Source organism: Lolium rigidum, chromosome 3, assembly GCF_022539505.1.
Source record: "Lolium rigidum isolate FL_2022 chromosome 3, APGP_CSIRO_Lrig_0.1, whole genome shotgun sequence".
Classification (NCBI taxonomy): Eukaryota; Viridiplantae; Streptophyta; class Magnoliopsida; order Poales; family Poaceae; genus Lolium; species Lolium rigidum.
In genome coordinates, this window is record NC_061510.1 from 74,859,240 (window position 1) to 74,871,534 (window position 12,295).

A 12,295-nucleotide genomic window follows, 5' to 3' on the forward strand; every position below is an offset into this window, starting at 1 on the left:
TTCCAAGGCGGCAGGGGATCGAAAGAAAAAGGAAGGAGCCAGAAATCGGGGGGTCAAAAAAAATCCAAGAATAGAAAGAATTTTGGTTCATAGAGGATGACATGCGGGACCCATGATCCTGCATCGTAAACGGCTCGATCGGAGAACGTTGAACGAGATGGCGCGATCGAGAAAAAAACAATGCCGGAGAGGCTGCCATCCGGGCCCTACATCCCTCGGCGGTGCGGATTTGCGTTGACTCGGCCGGCGAACCCGAGAATTCGCGATGCACCACGTCCCGGGCCACCATACGCGACGTTTTGGCCGCTTTCGTCGAGCTAGGTGGCCTCAAAAACGAGAAAAAAAAAAGTTTTGACATGCACCACGGAGGGACCAAAATCGTCGGCCATGGTACACCAGCAACCACGGCGCGACTTCAACTTCGTCGGCCATGGCAACTTTTCTTGTAGTGCGTGCCACCCAGGACCGTTTGGCCCCTCTTTTATATGCACGCCTCCACCTTGAACAAAATTACCTTCGCCATATTTTTCCCCAGATTTACAGAGGTGGCGGCGAAGCCGGAAGTTTTCTCCTACTCTGGGAGCAGGTAGATCTTTCTGCTCTGAGGCCACTGGAGAAGGCTAATCGAATCCAACATCATCACCAACTCTTCCTTGTTGTAGGGGGAGTATCTCCATCACCATCTCCACCAACACTACCTTAAGCACCATCTCTATGTCGAGATCAACTTCACTCCCTCATAGTTTTTGGTAGATAGAACCATTCATGGAATATAATTTAAGTGTTGTGTGGATGCTAGTGCCTGGCAACTTGTCATTACCTTTTTGGCGAAGTTATACTTTCAGATTGTGTTGTAATCCATATGCCAGTGATCTGTGCCATGTTTCACCATTGATAATAGTTCCCCATGTTCCTCGGGGCATAAGATGAATTGCCTATGACTTCTATATAGTATGCAATGAGTATTTAGTCAAGTTTTAAACTTTTATGTGGTTCCATATGAGGTAATATGTGAACGTCAATTACATGTTACTTGACCTTTATGGGCTCATAGGGAGGGACAAAATGAAAGAAAAAGTGTCTTGAGACTTTGAGTTGCTTTAGGGGTCTTCCTGATCGGGACCGTAGAACTGTAAGAAATGGTTGGACTTTATGTCTTGATGAATCATTTGTTTGCACATCAAAATGGCCTTATGTACAACCATTACGAGTTGATACGTTGCAAACGTATCTATAATTTTTTACGCACCATGCTTGTTTTACACCAATTGCTATATGTTTTGTTTACACTTTGTGGCACTTTTATGCATTTTCCGGAACTAACCTATTGACAAGATGCCACAATGCCAGTTCCATATTTTCGGATGTTTTGTATTTCAGAAAAGTTGTACATGAAATATTCTCGGAATTGGACGAAACAAAAACCAAACCTCCTATTTTTCCCGGGACGAAGACAGAGTCCAGAGCAGAGATGGAGAAGGGACAGAGAGCGGCCAGACCAGGCCTAGGCGTGGCCTAGGCCCTGGCCACGCCTAGGGGTGGTCTGGGGCTCCTTGGCCTCCACCGACCTCGCCCTTCCGCCTATAAGAAGCCTCCCGACGCGTGAACCCTAAATCAATCAGCCTCCGCCCACGAAAAGTTCTGTAGCTCCGCCGCCGTCGCAGACAAGATTCGGGGGGACATAAGTCTCTGTTCCGGCACCCTGCTGGGACGGGGAATTGCCCCCGGAGCCATCTCCATCGACTCCACTGCCATCTTCATCGACTTTGCTGACTCCCATGTTGAGGAGTGAGTAGTTCTCCCCCGAGGCTGAGGGCGTTACCAATAGCTATGTGGTCTATCTATCTCTCCATGTATGATCTTTATGTGATCATGAGCTTTGTAATCTAATTGAATAAGTAGATGTTATTCTTCAACTATTGTGTACTCAAGTGGTTTTATTATGTGATCTCCAGGGACACCTTGTCCAGCGGTGTGAAGGTGTCAGTGTGCACACCATGTTTGTTTATTAAGCTTAATTTACAGAAATACTTATGACTTGTGGTGTCTAGTTAGTACCATCTTTGTATGCTTAAAGTGATAGCATGGAGCGTCCGTAGATTGAGAATGCGAACTTTAGGGAGTGCTTATGCAGCCCTATGCAATGAATTTGTGTTTGTTATCAAACCGGAGAGTAGTTCAGAGTAGCATAGTGAAGTGATAATATTTATGTATTCAATTATGACATCATTTTTTAGAGTGTCCACTAGTGAAAGTATGATCCCTAGGCCTTGTTTCTAAGCATTGAAACACTGTTTACAACCAATTATGCTACATGTTTGCATGCTGCCATTTTTATTTCAGATTGCCATTACCACTCATAGCCATCCATATTACTTGTATTTCACTATCTCTTCGCTGAACTAGTGCACCTATACACCCGACAAGTGTATTGGGTGTGTTGGGGACACAAGAGACTTCTTGTATCATAATTTGAGGGTTGCTTGAGAGGGATATCTTTGACCTCTACCTCCCTGAGTTCGATAAAACTTGGGTGATCCACTTAAGGGAAACTTGCTGCTGTTCTACAAACCTCTGCACTTGGAGGCCCAACACTGTCTAGAAGAATAGAAGCGTGCGTAGACATCAAGCTCTTTTTTGGTGCCATTGCCGGGGAGGTAATGTAAAATGTACTCACATCCTCTGGCTACTAAGTTTTTTAGTTGTTGGTGAGTGCTCGAAGTTATTTCCTTTAGATTCTGCAATTATATCTTTTTGTTTCTTGTTTTTATTTCGCTAGTTAGGCTTAATGGAAAACATCAAAAAAATTAGAGAGCTTTATAGTATTTATCTTGAGTTAGGACATGAGGTGTTTGAAGAGAAAATTTAAAAATCTATGGAACTTTATTTGCATGCTAATAGCAATGTTATTGGTATGAATTTTTTGTACACCATTATTGCTAATACTATGGAAAAGTCTAAGCTTGGGGAAGCTAGTTTTTATGAAAATGATCTTTTTAGTTCCCCAGCTTTAGAGGAGGAAATTTGCTATGGTGATACTATGCCTCCAATATATGATGTTTACAATGATGATTATGTTATTTTCAGTCCACCTACTATTGAGGAGAAAATTAATTATGATTACAATATGCGTCCTATATTTCATGATTATGGTGATGAGAATAATAATGATAGCCATTTTGTTGAATTTTCTCCCACTACAATTAATAAGAATGACTATGCTTATGTGGGGAGTAATAATTATTTTATGTATGTGGCTCATGATAATAATATTTTATGTAATAGTTATATTGTTAAGTTTATTCATGATGCTACTGATAGTTATTATGAGAGAGGAAAATATGGTTGTAGAAGTTTGCATGGTACTAAAACATCTCTCAATATGCCGAAAGTTTTGAAGTTACTCTTGTTTTATCTTCTTATGCTTGTCGCTTTGTTCTTTGAGAATTTATTTGTGTACAAGATTCCTAGCATAGGAAGTGGGTTAGACTTAAATGTGTTTCATATTTTCTCCTTGATGCTCTCTTTTGCTTCAATTCATATTTCTTATGTGAGCATCTTCTCAAATTACTAAGCCTAGCTGAAAGGCGTTAAAGAAAATCACTCTTGTGAGATAACCCATATTTTATTTATGTAAACTTTCTTTTGTTGAGTCATGGAAGTTATACCTCTTTAATAACCTCTCCTTATCATTTTTATTTCGTTTTGGTGCAAGAATAGCCTCTAATAGGAAAAAAGTAAGATTTGGGGAAGTTGCTATCCTAAAATAGATTCTGTGCTGTCACCATAAAAATTCCTATTCCCAGATAGAAAGTAATTTTGAGCTACCAATTTTTGAGCATAGGTCCCAGGTTATTATATAAATTTTTGTTAGTTTTGCACTTTTATATTTGAGCAACATAAGACTTTCGAAAATATCGATCTTTACCTGTTGTTCCGTTTTAACAGATTTCTGCCACTATTTGCATTTGCCTCTTAATCTCTTTCTTTTTGAGTTCTTTTGAGAGAAAGAGCTCTTTGAAGAAGTTTCTACAGTAGCTAATGTTTTAATGGATGTTTCATATATGTTAGAACTGAACCCAAGTGGATTTGTTATTTTTGATTGTACTAATGTTGCTAATAAGAATTGTGTGAAGTTTTGTGTGAAGGAAGTTTTCCATTGTAGCGAGAGAAAAATGATGTAATGAGATGAAGTATGAAAAAAGCTCAAGCTTGGGGATGCCCGTGTCACCTCAAGAAATATCAAAGAGGTACAAGCGTCAAAGCTTGGGATTCCCAAGACATCCCCTCTTCATCAACAAAGCATCAAGTCATCTTTCTATGCGCTATATTTTTACTGCTTCATATGCTATCTGTTTTTCTTGAAGCGTCTTTATTTTTATTTTTATTTTTATTTTTAGTTAGTTTAGTTTTGTTTTGTTTGCTGTAGCATATGGTTAGATCCCAGCATATTTGTTTTGGATAATGACACACTCCGTTTTAATTGCATAGAACACTCTAGTTTTCACTTCTTGTTCTGCGAGTATTCTAATTTGCTAGTACTGCGTTTAGCTCTTGGTTTTCCACTCGTATTTTGTTCAGAGCTTGTTAATTTTCTTTATTTATGTATGATTAGCTCTCTGGTCTTTATTAGTTATTATCTATGATAGTTGTTTCAAATGAGTTGATTGGTGTTGGAGACAAGTAAAATACTTCATGTTTATAGTGATGCAAAAGGAAGCTTGTCTACACTGTGGCATAGACTTTGGCATGGCATGTTGGATGTTATTTTAATCATATGCTTAGTAGTTATTTTTTTAGCATGACTTGTCTCAAATAGATGAGAGTGCTTAATGTGCCATTGAAATAATCATGTTTTGTTTCCATCATAAAAAACATAATATTGTGGTATTCTCCTTTGATACTTTATTGGGTTGACTTGGCACATGCTTATACCATGTTATTACTACAAACCAGTCAACTAAAGCCTCTATGATCATTTAGTTTTTGATTTGTAATATCACTTTATGTTTTGATTAATAATGTTTTGTCGCTATGCATGATTATGGCCATTATTGCTCTCTTAGTTGGTCACTCCCAGTCTTTTCCTAGCCTTCACATGTACTGAGTATGAGCTCTACTCGTGCATCCAACCACTAAAAACCAAAGTTGCCAATTGTGTCCATCATACATACCTATATGTGGTATTTCACCGCCACTCCAAAGTGAATTGCTTGCGTGCTACCTTTAAACCTTCAAACACTATTATCTGTTTTGTGTTTTGTTCTTAGCTCATGAGAAAGTATTGAATGGTTTATTGTCTTTTCATGACTTTATTTCGTGAATAGCATGAATAATGTGCTGGTCCTTAATATTGCAAAAATAGAAAGACAACTGGGTGCCCATCCCAAATAAAATATAAAATAAACAAATAAACAAATAATGTTCCGCATATTCTGTACTGGAGAGATCCTAAATAATGGTGTGCATTGGAGAACTACATGGGAGCCGCTCTTCAGGTCACTATATGAAGAGATGATGGATCATATGATGCCATTCATTGACATAGACATGCATACCTCTCAAAAAATATTTTTTCAACACTCCTATTGCATTCAAGATAAAAATCTCTAGCACATGAGTAATCTTGCTTCCCTCTGCGCAGGGCATTTCTTTTACTTTTATGTTGAGTCTTCATCTTCTTGATTTATGCACCAATTAAGAGAGCATAGTTGTCATTCTGAGTATAATGTGCATAGTCCCAAAATTTATTATTGATTGGTTCGTGATTATGCTATTGCTTGTTCTCAAATTATTTGTATCTAGTCACCCTTTTAAACTTTAAAGGTGTCCTGGAATTAATGTTTTGCTACTTCATAAAGGACAAGATGAGTACCACTTTGCTATGTTTTCTCTATGCTAAAAAACAAACAGTTGCTTTCAATACACAATTATTCATGATCCTTTGTTTGAGTTACTTTTCATGTTGTAACATAGTTGCTAAGTTCTATTGTTAGAATTATATCTACCATGCCTATGTTTAGAGTACTTTGATCCCAGATCACAATGCTTTTACAATAACTTGATCAAGATTGTGTCACCTCAAAAATTATTTTTGTTATCACTTACCTACTCGAGGACGAGCATGAGTTAAGCTTGGGGATTCTGATACGTTGCAAACATATCTATAATTTTTGATGCTCCATGTTTGTTTTACACCAATTGGTATATGTTTTGTTTACACTTCGTGACACTTTTATACATTTTCGGGAACTAACCTATTGACAAGATGCCACAGTGCTAGTTCCCTGTTTTCTGTTGTTTTGTATTTCAGAAAAGTTGTACAGGAAATATTATCGAAATCAGACGAAACAAAAGCCAAACCTCCTATTTTTCCCGGGATGAAGATGGAGTCCAGAGCAGAGACGGAGGAGGGACAGAGAGCGGCCAGACTAGGCCTAGGCGCGGCCCAGGCCCTGGCCGCGCCTAGGGGTGGTCTGGGCCCCCTGGCCTCCACCGACCTCGCCATCCGCCTATAAGAAGCCTCCCGGTGCGTACCCTAAATCAATCAGCCTCCGCCCACGAAAAGTTCCGTAGCTCCGCCGCCGTTGCAGACAAGATTCGGGGGACATAAGTCTCTTTTCCGGCACCGTGCCTGGACGGGGAATTGCCCCTGGAGCCATCTCCATCGACTCCGCCACCATCTTCATCGCTGTTGCTGACTCCCGTGATGAGGAGTGAGTAGTTCTCCCCCGAGGCTGAGGGCTTTACCGGTAGCTATGTGGTCTATCTATCTCTCTATGTATGATCTTTATGTGATCATGAGATTTGGAATCTAGTTGAATAAGTAGATGTTATTCTTCAACTATTGTGCTACTCAAGTGGTTTTATTATGTGATCTCCGGTGACACCTTGTCCAGCGGTGTGAAGGTGACAGTGTGCACACCGTGTTTGTTTCTTAAGCTTAATTTACAGAAATACTTATGAATTGTGGTGTCTAGTTAGTACCATCTTTGTATGCTCAAGTGATAGCGTGGGGAGTCTATAGATTGGGAATGCGAACTTTAAGGAGTGCTTATGTAGCCCTACGCAATGAATTTGTGTCTGTTATCAAACCGGAGAGCGGTTGAGAGTAGCATAGTGAAGTGATAATATTTATATATTCAATTATGACATCATTGTTGAGAGTGTCTACTAGTGAAAGTATGATCCCTAGGCCTTGTTTCTAAGCATTGAAACAACGTTTACAACCAGTTCTGCTACATGTTTGTCTGCTGCCATTTTTATTTCAGATTGCAATAACCATTCACAATCATCCATATTACTTCGCCAAACTAGTGCACCTATACACATGGAAAGTTTATGGGGTGTGTTGGGGACACAAGAGACTTCTTGTATCGTAATTGCATGGTTGCTTGTGAGGGATATCTTTGACCTCTACCTCCCTGAGTTTGATAAACCTTAGGTGATCCACTTAAGAAAAACTTGCTACTATTCTACAAACCTCTGTAGTTGGAGGCCCAACACTGTCTACAAGAATAGAAGCGTGCGTAGACATCAGGGGTGCACTTGCACATGTATATGGCTGCACCTATTCTAGGCTCTGCCCAATGAGAATAAAACTTGTGAAGCTGCTTATCATGCTTTTTTAGATGTCTTCGTGGTAAGTAAATATATGCCTCCATCTGGAATGTTTTCAATATATAAGTACACACTCGAGATTGTTCTCTTGTTTCATAGAGAGCTTGGGATTTCTCTAAAAGAAGCCATTACTTTCTTGCAATTTACTTTGCAACAATTTACTTATCTTCAAATGATAAACCCAAAAATACCAAACTCTTGCCTCTTTTATTAATTTACTTGTTAAACTTGCTAACCAATATATTTAGCTCCTTGCGGGTTGTACAACCTTTTATATATAGAAAGATACTACAATAGATCTTCTACACTTGCGAAACATCAAATAGTGATTTCATTTGTTAACCTATAATCTGACATGTAATTTGCTCATGTTGGCCATTTTTTCCCTTGCTCCATTGCGTCTAGTCTATTAGATCTATTTCTACGATGTGCTTTCTCAGTAGGTGGAGGCAGTGGAGTTTGGTCTACACTGCTAGCAGGGTTCTAGATGAAAGTGTTAGAATCAAGCTGGAATACTCTCAGCAGCGCACTAAAGGCCACCGTGCAGCCTCCAGGGTACCATGATAAGAGTAAGAGCCATTTAGAACTGATATTCACTATTTATCTAAATTTCTAGACCGGAATTTCGGACTATATTCTAACTTACTAGAACATTCACTAGAAATGAACAAAAATCAAGCATTAGTGAAGGGTTCATCAGGGATCTCCTCTTCGGCATGCCCCCAACGGAACCTAATGTTCACATGATCCTCCTAAAACCCACAAACGGAGAAACTTACCTCTAACAGAATTTGCGTCGTTCAGTGATACATAGTCATTATTAACAAACACATTCTGACCGGTGATTATCCCATCAAAATAAGGGTTTAAGCCCCCATATATAACAATGTATTATGTACTAGTGCATGCAAAGCTCCTAATTTAAAGCAACAAAATAGAGAATTGGAGTCAATTATCATCTTTTTGAGCTCATTTTGTGAGAACGACTTGATTTTCTGTTGGGGGTATGTTTTTCTTTTCAATTCTAATCCAACTTCCGGCAGTAAAAAGAAAAAAATCACCGGGTATTTCGCTGAACTTTATGTGATAACTCATTAGGCACATCCATCCAATGAGTTCTGAGATAAATTTATGTTACATAACTAGTGAATTCTTAGAGGAGTGGTGGAACACCAACAAAATTTCATGCGGTATAAATCAATCTTGGGTGGGTGGGAAGGCATCACCCACTCCCACCACTAGGCTAAGCCTCAGTTTGCGCAGTTATATTTTTCTCAAAATACGAAAGATGTGTGTTGTGAGTCAATGTATTTTTTTACCTCCGCACATTCATAGTGGTAGTTGGGGGGCAACGGCCCCACACGGGTGAGCAAGTGGCTTGCGTAGCTGGTGGGGAGGGGGCTCAGGTGGGCGACCAGTTGTGGACTGGGTTGTAAGATTGTGAATCACAATTCTTCCATCATTCATCTATCAATAGGCTCCTCTTTCGTATAGTGTCACTGAAATATTCTTATGTTTCTAAAAGACTTTTCAGTTATAAACGGAAAGCTAGAATAGCCAAATGTCATACATAAGTACAGAGACTAAGTAAGAACGGATAAAATGAAGAGAGGATTATATATAGAAATGACATAATGATGCAATTTAGTTGAGCTGGCTGCATTGAAAGCCTAATTAGAGCATGACAGTTAGAGAAAGTACAATAAATCCTAGTCAGCTGGTTATAAGAATTAAATTAATATATTGTTATCTAGTTAGAGGAGAGATAAGAGGAGAGAAGGTAAGCGAGCTCTTATGTAAGAGCTAGTTATAGGGCGTGCTCCTACTAACTTTGTGAGAGTAAATGTGAGCCATGTATCAATAAATTAATACACTTTTATAGCTAACTATTATACATGTTGACTATATGGCTGGCTATAGATGACGTGCCCATGTCTTAGAGCATCTCCAGTCGCGTCCACCAAACCGTCGCCCAAAGGGATTTGGGGCGCGCCAAACAAAAAAACGTTCCCAGCCGCATCCCACACTACTAGGAAAATGGCTATAGGTGGAGAAAACGTTGCCGGCGCACCACTATTCTGCCGCGCCGGTGGCAAGTGGTCCGGCGCGGCCCGATACGATGTCCGGCACCCCGAACCCGTCCCCGCCCCACAGGGGACGATTCTGGCACGCCGGACACAACGAAAAGCGAGACCGGCTCCCACCTGTCGGCGACTACTTCCATAAACCGTTGGTTCGCGCCTTTTTCTCGTCGCTCCTTCCCTCCCGCGCCTCCCATCCCTCCGCCGCCGCTGGATTTGACGGCCGTTTCGACGACTGATCTCTCTGAGAGTCAGCACCGCTGTCGCGGCTGGCAGTCTCGCCGGACATTCCGCCGCCGCCACTTCGCCAGCGCGTCCCAGAATGCGGCGTCAAATCCACCCCACCTCCGCGCACACAAGGTTCTCGACGACTTGCCAGGTAGGCGCGATTGGCCGCTGTTCGTTGCCTCGTCTGCCGCGGCGCAATTTTAACCATTGATTTTGCTTCAGACATGGATAGCGACGACGAGATGCTTGCCCTATTGCTGGAGGACGAGCAAGCCTTCGACGACGACCTCAGGGAGCATTTGCTGATCATCACGTCCCTCCAGGACATGCTTGACGCCGAGGCGGAGAAGAGGAAGAGGCCGCGCCACGGAGGATCAAGGTCGGGGAGAAAGAAGTCGAAGCCTCGGCAGAGGATGGAGGGGCATACCATGCTGCACAATGACTACTTCGCAGATGACGCAACACAAGCCGACGATTTTCGGTGCCGGTAGAGGATGAGCAAGGGTCTGTTCATGATTATCCACGTCGTTCGAGAGTTCGACCCCTACTTCAAGCCCAAGCACGACGATGTAGGCGTTGTCGGGTTCTCATCGATTCAGAAGTGCACCGCCGCCATGATGATGCTTGTATACGAAGCACCTGCCGATACACATGATGACTACCTTCGCATGAGTGAGTCTACTTCCATTGAGTGCATGTACAAGTTTTGCCAAGCTGTGGTGGGAAAGTTTGGCAAATACTACTTGAGAGGGCCAACTGAGGAAGAGACTGCAAGGATCATGGCACAAAATGATGCTCGAAGATTCCACGAAATGCTTGGAAGCATCGATTGCATGCACTGGTCATGGAAGAACTGTCCGTTTGCTTGGCAAGGTATATACAAAGGGCGTCATGGATATTGCAGTGTGGTGCTTGAAGCTGTGGCATATTATGACCTGTTGATTTGGCATTCATTCTTTGGCATGCCGGGATCACACAATGACATCAACGTGTTGCAGCAGTCTCCGGTATACAGCAGACTAGTGGAAGGGCATGCTCCACCATGCAACTATGAGATCAATGGCCACCAATATACCAAAGGCTATTATCTATCTGATGGTATATATTCAAAATGGGCCACTTTTGTCAAAACAATCTCGGCTCCATCAGGTTAGAAGAATTCCCACTTTGCTGGGCGACAGGAGGCTTGCAGGAAGGATGTCGAGCGAGCATTTGGTGTGCTTCAAGCTTAATTTGCAATTGTCTGGTACCCTGCTCTAAGCTGGTCTCACAACATGATCATTGAGGATGACCGTAAGGATCGTGCCAGCACATGATGACCCACAAGTATAGGGGGTGTATCGCAGTATCTTCGATAAGTAAGAATGTCGATCCCAACGAGGAGCAGAAGGTGTTGACAAGCAGTTTCGATGAAGGATTCACTGTAAATGCTCATAGACAAGTATTCAGGGGGTTTTGATGTAACAGATGAATAAAGTACGAGTAAGTAAAGTGCGAGAGTAAAAATTGCAGCGAGTGGCCCAATCCTTTTTAGCACAAAGGACAAGCCGGTTTGTTTACTTATAATGACCAAACGTTCTCGAGGACACACGGGATTTTAGTCTAGTGCTTTCGCTACATACGGCTAATTAATCTTCATTGTTTTGATAAGTGTTGTGTGGGTGAACCTATGCTAATGTACCGCCCTTCCTAGGACTAATACATACTTGTGATTATACCCCTTGCAAGCATCCGCAACTACAAGAAAGTAATTAAGATAAATCTAACCACAGCCTTAAACTGCGAGATCCTGCGATCCCTCCTGCATCGATATACCAACGGGGGCTCGGGTTTACGTCACTCCGGCAACCCCGCAATTGGCAAACGAGTACAAGATGCATTCCCCTAGGCCCATAAAGGTGAAGTGTCGTGTAGCCGAGCGTTCACACGACACCACTAGAAGAATAACACCACAACTTAAATATCATAACATTGAATATTACTCAACCATACTTCACTACTAACATTTATACTTCACCCATGTCCTCAAGAACTAAACGAGCTACTCACGAGACATCATATGGAACATGATCAGAGGTGATATGATGATGAATAACAATCTGAACATAAACTTTGGTTCAACGGTTTCACTCAATAGCATCAATAACAAGTAGAAATCAACACCGGGAGAGTTTCCCCTATCAAACAATCAAGATCAAACCCAAATTGCTACAGCTGTCGAGGGTACTCCTCGCCAATGCCCTCCGATAGGGGCTTAGGGTTGACGGAATCCTGTAAGCTGACACGAGACATCGGTTCACAGACAAGCGGGGAGAGCGATTTACCCAGGTTCGGGGCCCTCGATGAGGTAAAACCCTTACGTCCTG